At 34.6% G+C, this 20606-nt stretch overlaps 1 pseudogene; it reads right to left on the minus strand.

The window, feature by feature from the left end:
- Positions 1 to 670: 670 nt before the first annotated feature.
- The window catches only part of LOC109677926 (tubby-related protein 3-like), a 90524-nt pseudogene continuing 70588 nt past the window's right edge, over positions 671 to 20606 (minus strand).

Here is a 20606-nt window from a genome sequence, read left to right on the forward strand (position 1 = left end):
CCTGTGTGAAAGGGTTATGGCTGCTTTTGTGCTACCAAAGCAGATGTGAGTAGAGTGAGAGAGACTATGAGGCCATTGGTGGAAAATGTTTTCAGGCTCCTGTCCTGAATACTAAATGCAATTTTTGAGACAATCCCTCTATGACCTCTCTGAAAAGGTCTTCAAAAAAAGTGACTGAAGTATTTAATCATAGAATCTGATTCTGCTGCACATTTCCTAACACAGGAAATCACACACACACACACACACACACACACACACACACACACACACACACCTTCTGCAGTGCTGGGATTGCATTCAGGACCTCAGGCATGCTAGGCCTGCAGTCTCACCATGGAGCACCTCCCCATCCCATGGAAACTTCACTCCTGAGGCAGTGTCTGTTGGGCAGTGACCTCATAAGTCCTGGATGTGCCCTGGATGATAGCCAATCTGTGCTTTCAACAGTCTCTCTTCCATGCTGAGCCATGATCACTGACCAGGTCTCTGAAGCCCAGAGAAAATGTGTGTGTATGCATATGTGTGTGATACAAAAACAGATGCACATGCACATGGGACACCCACTTGGTGTTTGGTTATTCCAAAAGGGGCAAACTGTTGTTCTCCACATCCTGGGGCAGGGTGAGGAAGGCAGTGAAAAGTCCTAGATCTGCTGGCTGTCCATAGTTCACATAACAAACTTACTGTTGAAGCTTGAAAGCCTGATGGCAAAGGCCTGAAGTGCACACAGCGTATTGTTGTTGTAGTCCAGTGTGAAGATGTCCTCTGCCACACATCCAAATTCCATGACTATGTAATCAGGGTCAATCCCGTGGACTATCAGAAAGTTCTTCACAGATGCCTGAGTGGCCCGACCATGGAAGTTGTGTTAGGATTGAATGTTTTAGTTCCACATGGGGGTCTTGAGCAGTTCAAACAAGTTCTCCATGGTTTTGTTTTACCATTGTGAAAGCAAACTCTCTGGTCATTCCTTGGCTGTAATAGGATCCATTCATGATTCAGATTCATCCATGAAATAATCACAGCTTCCTAGGACCTTTAAATCCAAACCCATTTGTTTCATAACAAATGGCTGATAGCTTCTGCTGGGTGTGGGCCTTTTCTACCTGGCCCTGGGTTGTGACTGAGCTGAAACCATGGTCATACACTGTGAACTTGGTCCCCATGAGGTTTGATCTAAGTTTGTCAATGTAGCAGTCCTCTTTTTGAGATAAATCTGTTGGGTCAGTGGAGATAAGATAATTTGATGTTTTGCTCTTTTTACACGTTCTACCTGAAAGAAGAAATATCTTCTGGTTCTTGTATTTTTCCAAGTGCATATAGTAGGTGGGGAAGAGACACTAATCCATTCCTTTCTTGTCCCTGGTTACTCAAAACTTTAAGGTGATCGATTGAGGGGGGTGCTATATGCAAAGTCCTTTAAGTTTTCCACTTCTCCCAGCTGGTTGTTCACTTGTTAGGCTATTGTACTAAAAGCTCCTGTATCTGTGGTTAATTTCTAGATGGATGCAGAATTGGGTCTCTGTTTCTGAATACAGTGATTGCAAAATTATTTTTCTCTGTCTTCCTCACCATTGGTCTTCTTGTCAAAGGTCAAGCTACAAGAGATACCATGCTTTTGGAGAATTTCTTGAAGGTCCAGCTTGGAAGCAGTGTACAGAGCACTTTCCTCATCCACATTTCCTTCAGTGTGCTCTTCCATAGCAGAGGGGCCCACTGAGAGAACATGCAGTTTGGTTTCCAAACAGTGAGTATCTGGTTTCAAGAAGGCAGCTAGACCATCAGTGCCTGGAAGGATGCTAACTTGGTCCTTATTGTCCATCTCAGACTCCTCCTGCCTTCTCTTAGGTCTTGGAAAAGGGTACCACCACAGAATTGAGCTTCCTAAATACACAATATGGAGGATGACATTGGTATATGGGGTCTGAGGATCCACCAGAAGCCTGTGCTCCTAGATACCTCTTGGCTTCAGACACCAGAGCCTGAAGTGCTTTGGCTGGACTATGAGGGGCTCTAGGCACTTCTTTCACTGCTTCTTCTCCAGAAGTACCCTCTGATTGTACAATTTAAGTTTGAAGCTTCATGGTCGCATCTTCAAAGCCACTGTCTCTATGGGATTTGAGGCAATAGTGTGAAGACTCCATGCCAGCCACCAGGTCCAGATAATCAGATGCCACTGCTAGGGTGGCACCTCTGGCTGGCAGCCCAGCCACTCAAAAGGTCTTTCTGAAGTAACCTAAACTTACTTTATATTTATAGTCTATATAGACTATACAGAAGACTGTATAGTTGTTCCTTGTTTACTTGGCTCTTAAAACCACCTGGAGTTGTTGGGTTTTATTTTTTGCTTTTTTCTATGATAATAAGTCAATACATTTTAATTACCAGTTAAGGAATTAATGCATTTATTCACTGTAATTGCAGTTCTACAGGAAGCAAATAGTTCATTGATCCATTTGTTTGCTTGTGATTTCAAGGTTATGACAAAGAGATCTAATGTGTTTCTCTGTGTACCATTGAATACTATCTAATGATTGTATCATGAGTAAGCTAAAATAAATGTCATAAATAAACAAGCTCTAAATTTTTATTGTAGCATCAAAATTACATTGTATCTCAGATTAATTGCTTCTTTCAAAATTAGCAAAAATACTTTTCATTAAATGCAAAATATTACTCTCATGGTATACACATTTCCTTCTAAAGTTGGAAATGGTTGGTACTGCAATTTTACTTAATAACATGTCTTTCTATATCATTATAAAAGTGTAATTGATATTTGCATATTGACCATTTACACAGAAGCCTTTTAAATACTCACAAATTATAGAAAAGGTTTTGCACATTTCATAATATTTTCTACATGTGTAAGCCCTTCATCTGTGAATTCAAATTGTAGTGGTTAGTCTTAATTGTCTACTTAGTTGATTTGTAGAATCCTAGGAGATTATTAAAGTATATTTCTGGTTGTATTTGTAAGTGTGTTTCCAGGAATAATTGGCACATGGGACAGAAAATGAGGAGGTAACACCTAACCTGCATGTGATTTGCAACTTCCAATTTTGTAGATTTCCATGTGAAATGAGGAAAACCATCCATCTCAAGAAAACACCATTCTTCCTGAACAGGTGTGTCTATTGTGGGTATCATAAACTATATGCTTCAGACTCCCAGCTATTCAGCCTTTTAATGTGGCCTCACATAAGTGATTTTCTGCAGAGATTCCAGGACTTCATCCTCAGACTGGAGTTGCAATATTGGTATCACTTCTCAGGCATCCAGCTTTGTTGTCTAAGGAATTATTGGGTTTTCTGTCTCTTTAGGATACATACAGCAGTCCTTTGGATATGTGGCTTCAATTACTATAAGAGAATTTAATAAATCCTAATTTTTCTGTTCCTCTATAGAACCTACAGCTAAGACATATTTAGGGCTGAAATTGATTCTAGTGAAATTTAATTATAAGGAAAAATTAACTCAAATGCCTTTAGGGGTTTCTGTAGTTGGCTTTCTAATTTGATTAGAATTACCTTTCCTAAAGAATATCCTTATTGTGGTATACTGAACAATGATAATCTTTGATATGAACAAAATGAATACCTTTAAAGATCCTAAATCACCACATGTGAGAGAGAAGGGATGTATTGAGTCTACATAGACCCTTTGAACATTTCTGGAAAGCCAAGAATATAATAAACATAACCAATATCAGATGATTGCTTCTTACATCTCTGGAAAAAGAAATTACATATATGAATGAACTAATAAATTCAATTACCCAGTCTCAGGAGTGTATAAATAACCTAAAGTCTTGATTGTGTGCCCTGAAAAAGATTCTCCTTTGGCAATAAGTCTGAAGCTGCCTAAAACCAAGCATAGTTATGGAGTGAAAAATTATGCAGATTAACTCTTTGCCTTAGGTGGTGTCTAAAATTAAGGTGAAGTCACTCTTTTGAAGAGAATGAGGTCCTATGAATTGGTATGGATACATGTGGGATGATTCTGATGAGTCAAGGTACAATGAATGTATAAATTATAATCTGTCCAGAGGATTGTGTGTGTTTGTGTATCTGATTCTGTTAGTATTTGAAAAAATATTTATAATTAAGTATAATAATTTTAAACTTTACTCTTATGGCCTGAAATATGAAAATGAAAGATTAGTAAAGATCCTTCTTTTTAGTTTGAACAGGTAGAATGAAGCCAGTCTGTAAGTGTAAGCTCTATTCTTCTTGAAAAAAGTGTCTATTAAGGCTCTCATAACTCATAAAAATCAGACTACACATTTTTCAGCCTTCCATTCTGGATGAACTCCAGCAACTGTTCAGGGACTTTCCAAACTTTGAGCCTCAGCCTGGAGCTTCACCATTTCTTCCCTGTAGTTGAATGATTTTCGTATATTGTTTTAAACTTCTTTATTTTACTGATGAGTTTCTTTTGTTGTGATGTTTTCTTTATTTTAGCCCAGGAATGGATGTAGGATTAAAATTTTTCAATCATTGCAAAAAGGAAATAATAGATTTGAAAAAAGTCATGAAGATTAGGCACTAGCAGCTAAAAACAGTGTTGGGGAAATTTTCAAAAGGTCAGAAAATTTGCAGATATATAAATGGGCATGATTGGAACAGTTTGAATGGTCAAAAATATCAATCATCTCTAAAGTGATAAATAGATTCAATGCAATCACAAGAAATTCCAAAAGGTATTATAAGAAGGTATAATATAAAAGGAAATTCGATGGATAAAGAAGAGGTGAAATGATTTTTAAAAGGAAAAGAAATGTGAGAGAGAATCTTTGATACCTAACTTCAACACTTATGATAAAGCTACAATAACCAATGAAGTGTGGTATTGATGCCAATACACATCAATAAACCAATGATATCACACATTATTGATTTTTAGAAGAGGTTCAATCATACTTGAGAGTAAAAAGGATAGGTTTATTCAGCAAATTATATTAGAAAAACTGAATATTCACAGGCAAAAAAAATGTTTCTATACTTCTTGCCATAAACAAAAATGAAGTCATCCCCCATGGTACAAGGGATGCCACTTGGGTTTGGAACGAATGGGTTCAGTTGGACCATCAACTCTCCAGGGGCTTGGAAAGGTATACCTGTTACCCACTTTTTCCAATTTATTTCTCCTCCATAAATAACCTAAAAATAAAAGTAAATTCAAATGCATTTAAATGTAATTATTAAATAGACAAATCCAAAATGTAAAAATATTATAGAAAACAGGGAGAATATTTTGGTGATCATATATTAGGTGAAGATTTCCAAGTTTAGGCACAATAATTTTGATTCATAAAAAGATCAATAAATAATTTTGATTTATTCAACATGTGAAACTTCAGCTTTTCATTTTCATATTAACTGGATTCACTTACTTTATAAAATAGTGAATTTCACTACAGTATTTTCATGATTACATACAATACACTTCAATCAAACTTAGAATACATAGGGGTCTATGTTCCCCTCTCCCTTCTTCCTGACTCTAGAAATAGCAAATATTACACTTTGTACACTCTTATTTGTTTTTGACATATGAGAGAAAACACATATTTGTCTTTCTGAGTCTAGCTTATTTTGCTTAATCTAATGATTGCAGTTCCTTTCATTTTTCTGCAAATGACATAATTTCAGTCTTCCTAGGGATGAATAATATTTCATTGTGTAAGTGCACCATAATTTCATCATCCATTTACCTATTCTTGTGCATATATTTAAGCCTTCCCTCCATTATTGGGACAATTTCAACAAGGTTTATTTTTCTATTTTCATATATGGATATAAAATACATCTAACATATGCATGCTAAATATCCTTTTCTTGTGCCAACCCCTCTCACTGATACCCAAACCCAGAAAAGATTTATTTTTCTCTCCTGCCCTTTGTAGTTCTTTTAAAAAATTATTCATTTATTCACATGTGCATACATTTCTGAGTCATTTCTCCCCATGGCTCCCCTCCCCCACCTTCCTGTCCTCAGTTCCAGGCAGGTCCTGTTCTGCCTTTATTACTAATTTTGTTGAAGAAAAGACAAGCCTAATAAGGAAGACAAAGCATTTTTGCTAGAAGAGTTAAGGAGAGCTATACAGAAATATTCCTAGCATTGCTTTCGTGTACACATGTGTTATAACCCATGTTAATTCATCTCTAAGTAATCTTTAAACTGGTTACTGATCCCCTTCTCATGATAACCTCTGTCACTTTAAGGTTTCTGTATTATCTCCTCCGGAATGGGAACATCAAATGTTTTGATGTTTTGGGTTTTCTACCTATTCTTATATCTCCCTTATGTGCCTTCCCTTGTCATTTGACCAAAGTCCAACCACATTGCTGCATTTGTCCTAGATCTAAATTCTGCATGTGAGGAAGAACATATGATATTTGGTTTTATGAGCCTGGCTGACCTCACTCAGAATGATGCAATCCAGTTCCATCCATTTACCTGCAAATGATAAGATATCATTCTTCTTCATGGCTGAGTAAAATTCCATTGTGTATAAAATCACATTTTCTTAATCCATTTATCAGTAATGGGGCAACATGGCTATTTCCATAATTTGGCTATTGTGAATACTGCTGCAATAAACATGGGTGTGGAGGTGCCTCTGGAGTAACCTCTGTTGCATTCTTTTGGCTATATCCTTAAGAGTGGGATTGCTGGCTCCTATGGCAGATCTATATTTAGATTTTAAACAAGCCTCCAAATTTTTTTCCAGAGTGCTTGCACCAACTTGCATTCCCACCAGCTGTGTACCAGGGTTCCTTTTTTCCCACATCTTCACCAACACATATTGTTGGTGGTGTTTTTGATGATGGCTATTCTAGCAGGGGTAAGGTGGAACCTTAGTGTGGTATTGATTTACATTTCCTTCATGTCTAGAGATGCTGAGCATTTTTTCATGTACTTTTTAGACATTTGAATTTTTTCTTTTGAGAAAGTTCTGTTTAGTTCAGTGGCTCATTTCTTAATTGGTTAATTGATTTTAGGAGAGTTTAGTTTCTTAAGTTCCCTGTATATTCTGATTATCAGTCCCTTGTCTGATGTATAGCTGGCAAATATTTTCTCCCGCTCTGTGAGTGGTCTCTTCAGTTTAGAGACCATTTCTTTTATTGTGCAGAAACTTTTTAATTTTATGAAGTCCCATTTGTCCATCCTTTCTGTTAGTTGCTGGGCTGCTGAGGTTCTATTGAGGAAGTCTTTGCCTATACTTGTTAGTTCCAGAGAGTTTTCTGCTTCTTCCTGTACAAACTTCAGAGTTTTGGGTGTGATATTTAGGTCCTTGATCCAATTTGAGATAATACAATAACAGGGTGATTGACATTGATCTGGTTTCTGTTTCTTGCAGATGGGTAACCACTTATCCCAGCAACATTTGTTGATGAGGCTGTCTTTTCTCCATTGTATATTATTGGCACCTTTGTCAAAAAGTAGGGTGGGTATAGTTGTGTCACTTCATATCCAGGTCCTATATTCTGTTCCACTGGCCTTCATGTCTGTTATTTTCCCAGTACCATGCTATTTTTATTGCTATTGATTTGTAATATAGTTTGAAGTCAGGTATTGTGATACCTCTAGCATTGCTCTTTTTGCTGAGAATTGCCTTGTCTATTCGCAGTCTCTTGTGCTTCCAAATGAACTTTAGGGTAGATTTTTCAATCTGTGTGATGAATGTCATTAGGATTTTAATGGGAATTGCAGTAAACATGTAGATTGCTTTTGGTAGTATAGCCATTTTTACTATGTTGATTCTACCAATGCAAGATCATGGGAGATCTTGCCATCTTCTGTAATCTTCCTTGATCTCTTTCTTCAGGAGTTTGTAATTCTCCTTGTAGAGGTCATTTACATCCTTTGTCAAATTTACTCCTAGGTATTTGGTTTTATTTTCAGGCTATTGTGAATGGAATTTTTTCCATGTATTCCTTCTCAGTTTTTTCATTGTTGGTGTATAGAACAGCTAATGATTTTTGTAAGTTGATTTGTACCCTGCCATCTTTCTGTAGCTGGTAATGGTGTCTAAGAGTCTTTGGGTAGTGTTTTGTGGGTCTTTCATATATAGGATCATATCATCTCCAATAAAGATATTTTGACAGTTTCTTTACCTATTTGTATTCCTTCTATTTCTTCTTCTTGCCTAATTGCTCTGAATAGAAATTCCAGTTCTATGTTGAATATGAATGGAGATAGTGGGCACCCTTGTCTCATTCCTGATTTTAGGGGGAATGGTTTCAGTTTTTCACCATTAAGTATGATGTTGGCAACTGGTTTGTCATATGTAGCCTTTACAATGTTGAGGTACATTTTTCTATTCCTAATTTTCTTAGAACTTTTATCATGTAATGGTGTTGGATATTGTCGAAGGCTTTTTCTTCATATATTGAGATGATCAAGTGGTTTTTGTCTTTGTTTCTATTAATGTGTGTTGGAGCAGGCAGTGGGACCATGCCTGTGTGAGTTGGTATCTGGCCTTGTGAGAAAGCTCTAAGGAACTGAGGCAAAGATCACAGAACCAAACATCCAGAAAAACAATGATCAAGATTCCCCAGATAGCTTTGTGTCCTTCAGATGTAAATAAGAAAGGTTATGCTGACCATGTGCTTCTTCTGCTTCTCTGTTCCCATTTTAAAGGGGACATAACAAAGAGTTAATTTTAACTGTGCTTCCCTGTACTAATGTAACCTTGCCATGTAATACTTGGCATTCTTTTTCTGACCAAATGCTCTCTGTGAAAAAGGAGTTTATAAAAATCAGAAGTAATGTTCATTAAAGTGACTATTGAGCACACACTTGGTCATCAACTAATTTTTTCTGGCTCTGGTCACTGAGGTCCAGGACAAGAAATGGCATACAAATGTGCTATATTACATTTATTGATTCACGTATGTTGAAGCACCCCTGCATCCCTGGGATGAAGCCAACCTGGTCATGTGGAATGATCTTTATGATGGGTTGTTGGATTCTGTATGCCATTATTTTATTAAGTATATTTCCATGGACATTCTTTAAGGAAATTGGCCTTTTCTCCTTTTTGGAGGTGTCTTTGTCTAGTTTTGGGATTAGAGTAATATTTGCTTCCTAAAATGAGTTAGTGTTACTTCCCTTTCTATTTCATGGAACCGTTTAAGGAGGGTTGGTATCAATTCTTCTATGAATGTCTGATAGAATTCAGCAGTGAATCCATCAGGTCCTGGACTTTTCTTTTGGGGGAGGCTCTTCATTGCTGCTTCAATTTCTTTTTGTGTTAAAGATCTATTCAGATGATTAATATCTTCTTGGTTCAGTTTTGGGTACTTGTAAGTTTCTAGAAATTTGTCCATTTCTTCACGATTTTCAAATTTATTAGAGTACATGCTCTCAGAGTAGTCTCTGATGATTTCCTGGATTTCCATGGTGTTTGTTGTTATCCCCACTTTTGTATTTCTGAATTTACTGATTTGGGTTTTTCCTCTCCTCATTTTAGTCAGGTTTGCCAGGGGTCTGTCAATCTTATTTATTGTTTCAAAGAACCAGCTTTTTTGTTACATTGATTCTATGTATGCTTTTTTTGTTTGTTTGTTTCTATTTCATTGATTTCTGCCCTTATTTTAATTTTTTCTTTCCTTCTGCTTTTTTTGGGATTTGCTTTTTCTTGCTTTTCTAGGGGTTTGAGCTGTAGTATTAGGTCATTGATTTGAGATCTTTCTGTCCTTTTAATATATGCACTCATGGCTGTACACTTTCCTCTCAGGACTGCCTTTGCTGTGTCCCATAGGTTCTGTTACATCTTGTTTTCAGTTTCATTAACTTCCTGGAATCTTTTAATGTCCTGTTTTATTTCATCAATGACCCATTGATCATTGAGCAATGTGTTGTTCATCTTAAAATTGTTTGCATGTTTTTTACTAATGTTTTTGTTGTTGATTTCTGGTTTTAATACATTATGGTCACATAGAATGCATGGGATAATTTTATCTCCTTATATTTGCTGAGGCTTGCTTTATGCACTAAGATATGATCAATTTTGGAGAAGGTTCCATGGGCTGCTGAGAAGAATATATATTGTGCAGAAGTTGGATGAAATAATCTGTAGACATCAACTAAATCCATTTAATCTATGGTGCAATTTAGTTCTAGGATTTCTTTATTAATTTTTGTTTGGGTAACCTATCTGTTGGTGATAAGGGAGTTTTAAGGTCTCCCACTATGAATGTGTTGGAGTTCATATATGTTTTAGGTCCTTCAGAGTATGTTTGATAAAACTGGGTGCATTGACATTGGGTGCATATAGGTTGATAATTGTTATTTCCTTTTTGTGTATTTCCCCTTTTATTAGAATGGAGTGTTCTTCTTTATCTCATTTGATCAGTATTGGTTTGAAGTCTACTTTGTTCGAGATATATATTGCTATTCTTGTCTGTTTTCAGTGACCATTGGCTTGGTAAATCTTCTTCCACCCTTTTACTCTCAGCCATTACTTATTTCTCTCAGTAAGGTTGGTCACCTGTAGGCAGCAGATTGTTGGATCTTCCTTTTTAATCCAGTTTTCCAAATGGTGTCTTTTGATGGGGGAACTTAGTCCATTAACATTCAATGTTAGCATTGATAATTATGTGTTGATCACTGTCATGTAATTATCTTTGATGATTAAGGGTTTGATTGTGTATGGCTGAATCAATGTTACTTTTAACTTTCTTGCCTTTTCTTATCCTGTGGTTTGGTATTGCCTGCCCTTTCATGGTTTTGTTTGCTTTCATTTTCTGAGTGCAGAAATCCTTGGAGAATCTTTTGTAATGGCAGCTTGGTGGTCATATATTGTTTGAGTGTCTGCTTATCATGGAAGACTTTTATTGTTTCATCTCTTTTGAATGATAGTTTTGCTGTGTAGAGTATCCTAAGTTTGAAGTTATTTTCATTCAGTACTTGGAAAACCTCACTTCATGCTCTTCTTTTTTTTATTGTTTCTGTTGAGAAGTCTGCTGTGATTTTGATGGGTGTACCTTTGTATGTTATTTCTCTCTTAAAACCTTCAATACACCTTCTCTAGTCTCTTTACTTGTTGTTTTGATGATAATATGTCATGGGGTGGTTCTATTTTGGTCAGGTCTGTTCTGTATTCTGGAGGCTTCCTTTCCCTGAATGGACATAGTTTTCTATCAATTTCAGAAATTTTCTCTTATTATTTTGTTGAATATATTACCCATTCCTTTTGCTTGCCCCTTTTCTTCTTCTTCAATGCCTATGATTATCAGGTTTGTTTTTTTAATGGAGTCAATGAGTTCTTTCATTTTCTTTTCACAGGTCTTGAGTTGTTTAACTAATAGTTCTTCAGTTTCTCCTTTAATTCCCTTTCATCTTCAAGTTCTGAGATTCTGTCTTCTGTTTGTTCTATTCTGATGGAGTGGCTTTCCATTTTGTTTTGCATTTCTGTTTGATTATTTTTTCTGAGGTTTTCCATATCATGAGTTACTTCCTCTACAATATTGTCAAATTTTACCCTTAATTCATTTATCTCTATATTTATTGTGATCTCAGTTGCAGTTGGGTGTTTATTTAGGACTTTTATGATTTCATTTATTTGTTTCTGTGTTTTCTCATATTCTTTGTTTTTGTTCTCTTGGAATTTCTTGAGTGGCTCCTGTAAGTTTTGGTTGACCATGTCTAGTAACATCTCTATGAAATTCTTGTTAATTACTTGTAGGATTTCTTCTTTCAGGTTGTTCTTGTGGTCTTCATTGGGTTCCTTGGTGTAGATTATCTTTGTTTTGTTGGAGTCTTGATCTGGGTATCTGTTTTCTTCATTTCACTCTAAATCCTGTAGTACTTTATTTTTAGTGGGAGAATGATTTCCATCTCTTTTTCTTCTTCCCATATTTCCACTAGGTACTGTTTCTGTCCCTGGACTGTGTGTAATTTACTATTAGGTGGGTTACAATATTGATACTAACAAAACCAAGAGAGAAGGATAAAAAAGAGAAAGAGAAGGAAAGATGAAAGGAAGAGAGAAGAGAGGGAAAAAAATGAGAGAGGAGATGGTTGATCAAACAGCAAACCAGGCAGCCAAACTTTTAAAGAAGGATGAAAGAAGAAAAAATATCACCAGTTCTGGAATAGTAGAATTGCAGTCTTAGTTATTCTGATGTTACTCCTTTAGCAACCAGTCTTGTCTGTGTGTGTCTCTTAGGCAGGTTTGGAGCCTTCTAGTGGTGGCCTGAGCAGTAGCCTGATGGAGCAGTTATCTGGAAAGCCTGTAGAGCTGTGGCCTGGCTCTGCCTGAGGGGAAGGGATTCTGGTGGAGTGGGGATCTGGCAGTGCCTGAGGGGTGGGGATCCCAGTGGGGCATGGCTCTGATCATTCCACACAGAGATGGGATCTGGCAGGGTCTGAGTGGTTGGGAACCCAAGGGGCATTGACCCCAGTAGAGTGTGGAATTTGTGTGGGGCTGAGGCCCAGCAAGGCCCTAGGGATAGGGAGCCCAGTGGTGCATTGATCTGGCTTGGTGCTGTGGCCCGGCACAGCCCAAGGTGCAGAGAGCCCAGCGGAGCTGAGCAAGAGCTCTGTGGGCCTATGGGGTCGGTACTTGGCAGGCCAGCTGTTCTTTTATTAGATATGAGCATGGAAAGCCTTCCATGATCTAAGGGTTTAGAGTGCTGTATTTTGGCTCTTCCTAGTGCTTTACCTCAGCCAAATGTATCTGCAGCATGTCAGCAAGGTCCCTGGTTCAAGAGTTCATGAGGTCTGCTGCTCTGTCCTAGTCGCCATCTTGGATCTGCCTTTGTAGTTTTAAATTAAGTGTATATTGAGAGTCCAGGAAGCTCACACTTTTCCTTCAGGTCTGTATATATCATGCTTTTATCAAAGTAACCCCCTCCCACTGTTAATTACTCATTCTCTTTCATCATGCTCCCCTTGTATTCAACAGATTACTATAAAGTGAGTTATATTATACTCATATATAGATGGATTATTTCAATGTTTTTCATTCTTTAACACTTTCTCTCCCACCTCCTGTAGTATCCTGTCACACTCACTACTACAATTTTGTTTTCTCTGTTACCATATATGTATATATATGACTATATATGTATATATATATATGTGTTACTTATGTATTATATATATATATATATATACAGCTTATACGTATAGCTTCCACATATGAACACATGCAACCTTTGATTTTTGAGCTTGTCTTATTATGCTTCCCATGCAGTTCTCCAGATCCATTCATTTACCTGCAAACAATATTATTTCATTCTTTTTATGGCTGAATAAACCTCCATTTTGTATACATACCACATTTTGTTAATACATTCATAAGTTTGGTTCATCTGGGCTGCTTCTAAAATTTGACTATTATAAGTAGTGCCACAAAAAACGTGAGTGTGTAAGTTGCCTTATCATATTTTGGAGTACATTTTTTCAGATATATGCCTAGGAGTGGTATTGGTATATCATGTGTTAGTTCTATTTTTAGTTTTTTGAGGGACCTACATATTGCTTTCCACAGAGGTTGCACTAATTTACATTCCCACAACCAGAAGAGAAGTGTTCTTTTTCTCAGGCATCCTTGCTGTCATTTGTTTTTTTGTGTGTTATTGGCAACAGCCATTTTTGTTTGAGATGAGGTGAAATCTCAATGTAGTTTGGCTTTATATTTCCATTGTAGTAAAGAAGTTGGCCATTTTTTGACATGTCCATTGGTCATTTGTACTTATTCTTTTGAGAATTGTCTGTTTAGTTCATTTAATCAGTGTGTTGTTGATTCTTTGAGAGGTTTGTGTTTTGAACTTCTAGTATATTCCGGTTATTAATCGCCTATCAGATGTACAGCTGACAAAGATTTTCTTCCATTATGTAGCCTGTTTTTTCAGTTTAGTAATTGTTTCCTTTGCTGTGCAGAAATTTCAGTTTCATGTAGTATCATTTGTCAATATTTTGTCTTAATTGCTGAGCTATTTGAATTCTTTTCATAAAGCTATTACACATGCCTATGTGGTTCAATGTGTTCCCTACTTTTTCCTGAATTACTTTCACTGATTCTGATCTTACATTAAGATCTTTAACCCATTTTGAATTGATGCTAGTACAAGGTGATCGTGACCTAGTTTCAGTATTCTACAGGTGGAAATCCTGTTTTCCCTGGACCATTTGTTGAAGATACTGCCTTTTCTCCAGTTTATATTTTGCCCATCTTTGTTGAAAATCAGATGGCTATAGTTGCATAGGTTTGTTTCAGGGTCTTCTATTCTATAGGTCTTCTGGTCTTTTTTTGCCACTGCCATGCTTCTTTTATTACTATAGCTCTGTGGTATTGTTTGCAGACTGGTATTGTGTTACCTCCAGCACTGCTCTTTTGGATCAGCATTGCTTTGGCTATTCAAGGTCTCTTGTGCTTCCAAATGAACTTTAAGATTGATATTCTTCTATCTTTGTGAGGAATTTCCTTATGATTTTGATAAGGATTGCATTGATCATATAGATTGATGTCAGGACTGAAGATATTTTTCACAATATTGACTTTGCCAATCCATGAACATGAGATGTCCTTCCATCTTCTGATGTCTTCATTCATGACTTGTTTTCACTTTATAGGTTGATTGCTTCCTTTGTTAAATTTATTCCTAGGTATTTTATATTTTTTGAACCTATTGTAAATGGTATTTGTTTCCTATATGTTTCTCAGACTATTCATTATTGTATATAATAATGCTATTGATTTTACATTGATTTATAGTTAGAGGAAAGCACTTTATGGTCCAATATTATTTACTCAAAAGAACCAGTGAAAGAAGGGTAAATATTGCTAATTCAATTTTTATAGGAAAATTACTCCAAACTCAAGGAGATTCATGATCATTCCTAAAGTTGCACTAATATCACATGCTCAAAGTGCTCAGATGGACATAGCCTAGAATATCAAAAATCACCAAAGAGTGATAGCAATTTAGGATCAAAATAAGGATTCAGTGATTCAAGTGCAAAGTATATTTAGAGGAGAGCTATAAAGTTTGAATAAAAGACAAGAAATCAAAATTTATGTAGAGTATGAAGGAGTACTGAAATGGAATACTTACCAATGCATTTGAAAAGAAGTAAACAGTTTCTGTGCTAAAGATTAAAAGCTTCCTTCCACAAGTTTGAGTAACTGTGAAAGAGAAATGGCAATACGGAAATATCCAGTCAAATACTCAGAAGGCAAAAGTCTACTTAAAATCCAATCACTAAAAATTATCACAGAAATAAATGTAAATTATCAGATGGGCATATCCTTATTCTTAATCATAGTGCTCAAGAAGGTGACCAGGACATGTAAGAATTTCAGTTACTCCTAGAACTTTTGAATTAATAAAACAAGTTTTTTTCTTTTCTAGATTGGTATTGATTTTGAATTTATCCATGTCTTACATAAGCTACATAGAGTCTATGTTGTTTATGGCACCTATATTTTCTGACATTTTTATATGTATTTTGTTATTCATAAATATATGTAATAGATTTTTTTCAATGGCCAGAATATATTAGATTTGTAGGAACAGAGATCATTCACAGAGAAATTTCAAGAGTCCTGGTGGATGTTCTAGGACACTAAACAATACCCTAAGAACTGAGAGAAATGAACATACAAGTTGTCAGTTTTTTCAGTTATAAATTATCATGTATTGAAACATAAAATATCAGTGATGAAGCAATAATTTATTGAAAATTGTGAATGAGAATACTTACATAAAATGTGAAAAATGAATTCAAAACCACAGAAATAAAGCAGAAGACAGGTATCATAAAAATTATCCTACACTTAGGAGAAAAATCAGGAAGGAAGTTTATATATAAAACCTTAAATTTTGCCTTAAAATTTATTATAAGCCAGAACGAATTCTATGCCAAATAAATCTAGAAAGTATACAAACATTATTACATTACAATGGTCAATCGTTGGTATAATTTCATGTGGCTTCCAAACACTGTGTACAGTAAGGTTTCCAGAAAAATAATTACTATGAACTTTCTGACTTCTCACTAAGAAATTCAACATGACCACAGGATACTTGTTTAAGAATAAGATTCTAAGTAAGTCTTCACAAAGTAGAACATGTAATTTAAATTGTAATATATGTACAAAATCCATTCCATGGTTTAGAAAAGTTTTATTGAGATTGAACAGAGAACATAGAAAAAAAATTGAAGTAAAGAAAAAATAACATTAAATTTTTATGTAGGATGTAAATGAAAAAATTGACACTTGCAGTTCTAGGGAAAAAATTCAGCCACTTAATTAATCAAGGTGCTACAAATTATATGCACTTTATTTTATCTTTGACTTTTTGCAATGTGTAGAAAAACTCTCAGGAAATCACAGAAAATAGAAGAAGATCCTGACCTCAGAATTAAAAGGCCTAAAAGAAACATTGCATTTGCAAGTGACAGAATGTGCAAAGAAAATGAGAAGAAACGTGTTCAAAGATATTTATTAAAATTTAAAGAAAAAGTTACAAACAAAATAGTCACTCACATATATTTATAAAATACACTGATATAAGTTCTATAGTGATACTTTTATAGAAAGCACATCAACTATACTCACCTTCTTAGCTTCCTTCATTTAGCCTCCTTCTTCCATTCATTATTGCCCCTTAACCCAATTTTAATATTTTTGCACTTGTATTGTGATTATCTTTCACATATAAAAGAAATAATACACTTTTTTTCTTTATGAACAAGGCTTATTTCACTTAACATTATGTCCTTCAACTACATCCATTCATGTTCAAACTAAGTGGTTTCATTCTTCCTAATGAATACAACACCTCCACACACACAAGCATTTTCTTAATTCATATATATAATCTTCTTAATTCATTCCTCAATTTTAGAGCATTTTGGCTGTTACTATAGCTTGGCTATTGTGAATATTGCTGCAATAAAGATCAGTGTGGAAGAGTCTTTGCTGTATTCTGACTTACATTCCTTTGGGTATATCCCTAGGGTGGTATTGGAGCAGCATATGGGAGTCCTATTTTTAGTTTCTTGAGGCAACTCCCTATTGTTTTCCATAGTGATTGTACTATCTTACATTCCCACCAACAGTGTATGAGGGTTCTTTTTCCTCACATCCTTGCAAACACTTGTTGTTTGTGTTCTTGATGATAGCCAGTTTAACATGAGTCAGGTGGAATCTTTTACATTTCCTTTATGACTGGAATTCTGAGCATTTCTTCATGTGTTATTTGGCCGCTTGGGACTTGTTTCATTGAAAAAGTTCTGCTTAGCTAATTTGGTCATTTCTTCATTGAGTAGCAGATTTTGGGGAGAGATTTTTTTATGAGCTTCCTGTATATTCTAGTTATTAATGCCTTGCCAGATGTATAGTTGGGAAGAAAGACTATATAATTTTATACCTGTTGGAATCAGCATAAGAAGGGGACTAAGGCAGAAATGAGAAAAACAGAATGTGTGAACCAATTCAGGTAATAATACATATACATAGGGAAATGTCAGAATGAAACGACCTGTATAGCTATCTTAAGCACTCATAAATGCATTTTTTTTCAAAAAAAGCACAAGAAGGTAAAACAAGTCTTATCTGGGGGTTGGTATCAGTGGGAGGCAGGACAGTATAAGAAAAGGGTGCTGGAGGTTTAATATAGGGAAACATTATGTACTCAAATAAGAAATGGAAAAATTAGATGTATTGAAACACTTCCAGGAATGGGGATAGGAAGACATAAAGGAGAATGATGGAGGGTGAATTCAACTATTGTATGTTGTAAAACACTTTTCTAAATCTCACAATGTACACCCATTAATATAATAATATGGTAATAAAAATAAATATAAAATGTTTGACTTGTAAGCAAATCATTTGTATGATATTGTTAAAAATGAAATAATTTTACTAATGAATTATAGGAAGAAAATATAACCATCAAGCACTGAGGAAAGGGAGCCATTATGAAGAGATACATGAAAAGTGAAATATATTGGTATAGAAATGTTAATAAATTACTACTTTTGAAGAAGATAGTGGAAAGAAAGCAACTATTCAGCAAAAAAAGAAAAAAAATCTATTACTCATAATTTCTACAAAAGACAGAAGAATATAGAAGGTGAAAACAAAATAGCCACTGCCACATGCTTGAACAATTATTAAAGGAAATGGCAATGCCTAAGAATAATATACTCAAATTTGCATAAAAAAACCCTATGAGCATCTTCAAAGCCCAAAACTGGGTGGAAATGTGAATTAACAAGATGTTATAAACTGAATTGTCTTGACAGTGAATGTAAAGGAGAGAAGGAGACCTTGGAAACAGGATCTCAGTGAATTTTCAAGGAAATCCCCTGAGTTTTTGAACAGATGCTCAAAGAATCATAATTGTTCTAGCATATGACCCTGAATTTTCACCATGTTTCTGATAGAAATGTACTGAAAAAAGTTAAAGAAACAAATGCTTTCAGATATTAAGTGAGAAATCATGATGTGGTCAAAGATGTAATGATTTTGCAATTTAACTAAAGCTTAGAGAAACACTTTGTTTGTAATCCAAAAATAAATATCATAGCTCTTATTCATCTTGTTAAGCTACATAATGGCTAAAAGGCAAAGCAACACTTTTTGTGTGATCACTATCACTTTATAATGTATTTGAGCCCAAGAATTTTATATTCATAAACATTTATGTTGTTCTAGAAAATTATCATGCTACTTCCTAAGTGAATAATTTGAATCAAACACTATTTTATTTGAATATAACTGACTTTTATGTTTTTGTGCTAATTTCTTTTTTCCACAAGTATGATTTTATCAAAACTTTTATAATTATACACACATTTTTAAAATATGAAATTTCATCTTCCAAATTTAAGTGATATGTGTTAATATCTAACCTATTTTAGGAAAGAATTATTGTGTTGATACCAAAATATAAATTATGTTCTGGATATTTTAGAATAGCTTGAACATATTGCATTTTTATAGTGTGTTTGTCTAAGGATAAAACTGCAGGCTGTTTCTAACCTACAATAAATGAATAAGTTTTCATTTCATTTCATGAATTCCAGATAATTAAGAAAGATGTGGAGACAATAAACATAACTCTAAACTGTACTTTACCTGTATATTCATTAGCAAACCAAGTAAATTTTATAAAGGTTTGTAATAAATGCTGCTACATAGTATATATATTATCACTATCATTCTTTATTTCACTAAAGGGATAAAGGAACAAATTAGTAAAACAAAAATGTCATGCCGTATTATACATCCATATCAACAAATTGTCTCTAATATCTTTTGAAGTGATACAAAATTTTATAGTATTCAGTTTCTATTTTGTTTGAGGTATTTTGTGGATATGTGCCATAGGATTGCTCTTCCTTTAAAATATTCATAAAAATCAATAACTTGAATGGAGCAAGAGTATATTGAGGAATTTACATAAGAATATAGGAGAAAATCACTACAGAATCAAATACAAGAAAGGGAAAATATCAGAAGACTTAGTGATAAAAATTATACTCCATACATCAGAAGAACTATGATGAAAGTTTATATCAAATCCAGATGTTTGCTTCTGTAATTTTAAAAAGTAAGAGTCAATGCAAAATGACCTATAAATCTAGGAAGTTTGAACAGAATGTTCAATCTTAGAAGAATCTTAGAAGAGGTTACATATTGGCATGGTTTCGTGTAACTGCATATGAATATCACTAGCGCATCTTAAAATTTACAGGATCTTCTGACATGACAATGAATAAGAACATTAGGATGGTCACATCTTATCTGCCTCAAGAAATCACCAGTGTATCTATGCAATGTACATATAGTACAAGATGTGACTCAAAAATAAACTCCTCATAATACCTTTTTATAGAGGAAAATATATGGAGAATAAAAAGTAAATAAGTGAAATTTGGGAAGTCAAAAAATAATAAAATATACATGGGAGACAAAATTTTAAAATTTACAATTGCATATTTAGAGAAGAAAAAAATTCAGTCAAATTAATTAACACTACAACACACACATAATAAATTACAAGATGAAGATGTTGCAACATAGATATTCTCTATGGCAACTTTGACAAAGAAAACTTAAACCCAGCAACAATCCAGTAAAGAGGAGAAACAATTTTATTGAGAGTGTAAGGAACTCAAAGAACTCACAATAAAAACTCCTAACAAGTTGAGAACATGATCCAAGTATAGGAATGGGCCAGACCTAGTATAGTAAATTTTTACATTAGTGAAAAAAATGTACCAAGAAATCAAATAAATAATGCTTTCAAACATTAAGTTATAAATTATTCTGTGGTAAATGATGTAAAGAAATCAATAATTTGATGGAACAGTAGTCTATTGAGAAGTATGCACGACAGTACTGTTGTATGAACTATTATGTAAACAAGTCCAAAAACTGTCCAGAGACAGACAAAAATTTTTCTCTTCACATATCAGAATAATCTTGAAGAATGTTTATCTCTAAATCTAAGTGTTTTCCACTAGAAATGTCAATTAGTTCATCAAGGATGAACTCAAAATATCATAGTACTCTAGAATATGTAACAAAACTATACTCCATAGAAGTAAAAACTATTACAGAGATT

This window comes from Castor canadensis, chromosome 13 (genome assembly GCF_047511655.1).
Source record: "Castor canadensis chromosome 13, mCasCan1.hap1v2, whole genome shotgun sequence".
Taxonomy (NCBI): Eukaryota; Metazoa; Chordata; class Mammalia; order Rodentia; family Castoridae; genus Castor; species Castor canadensis.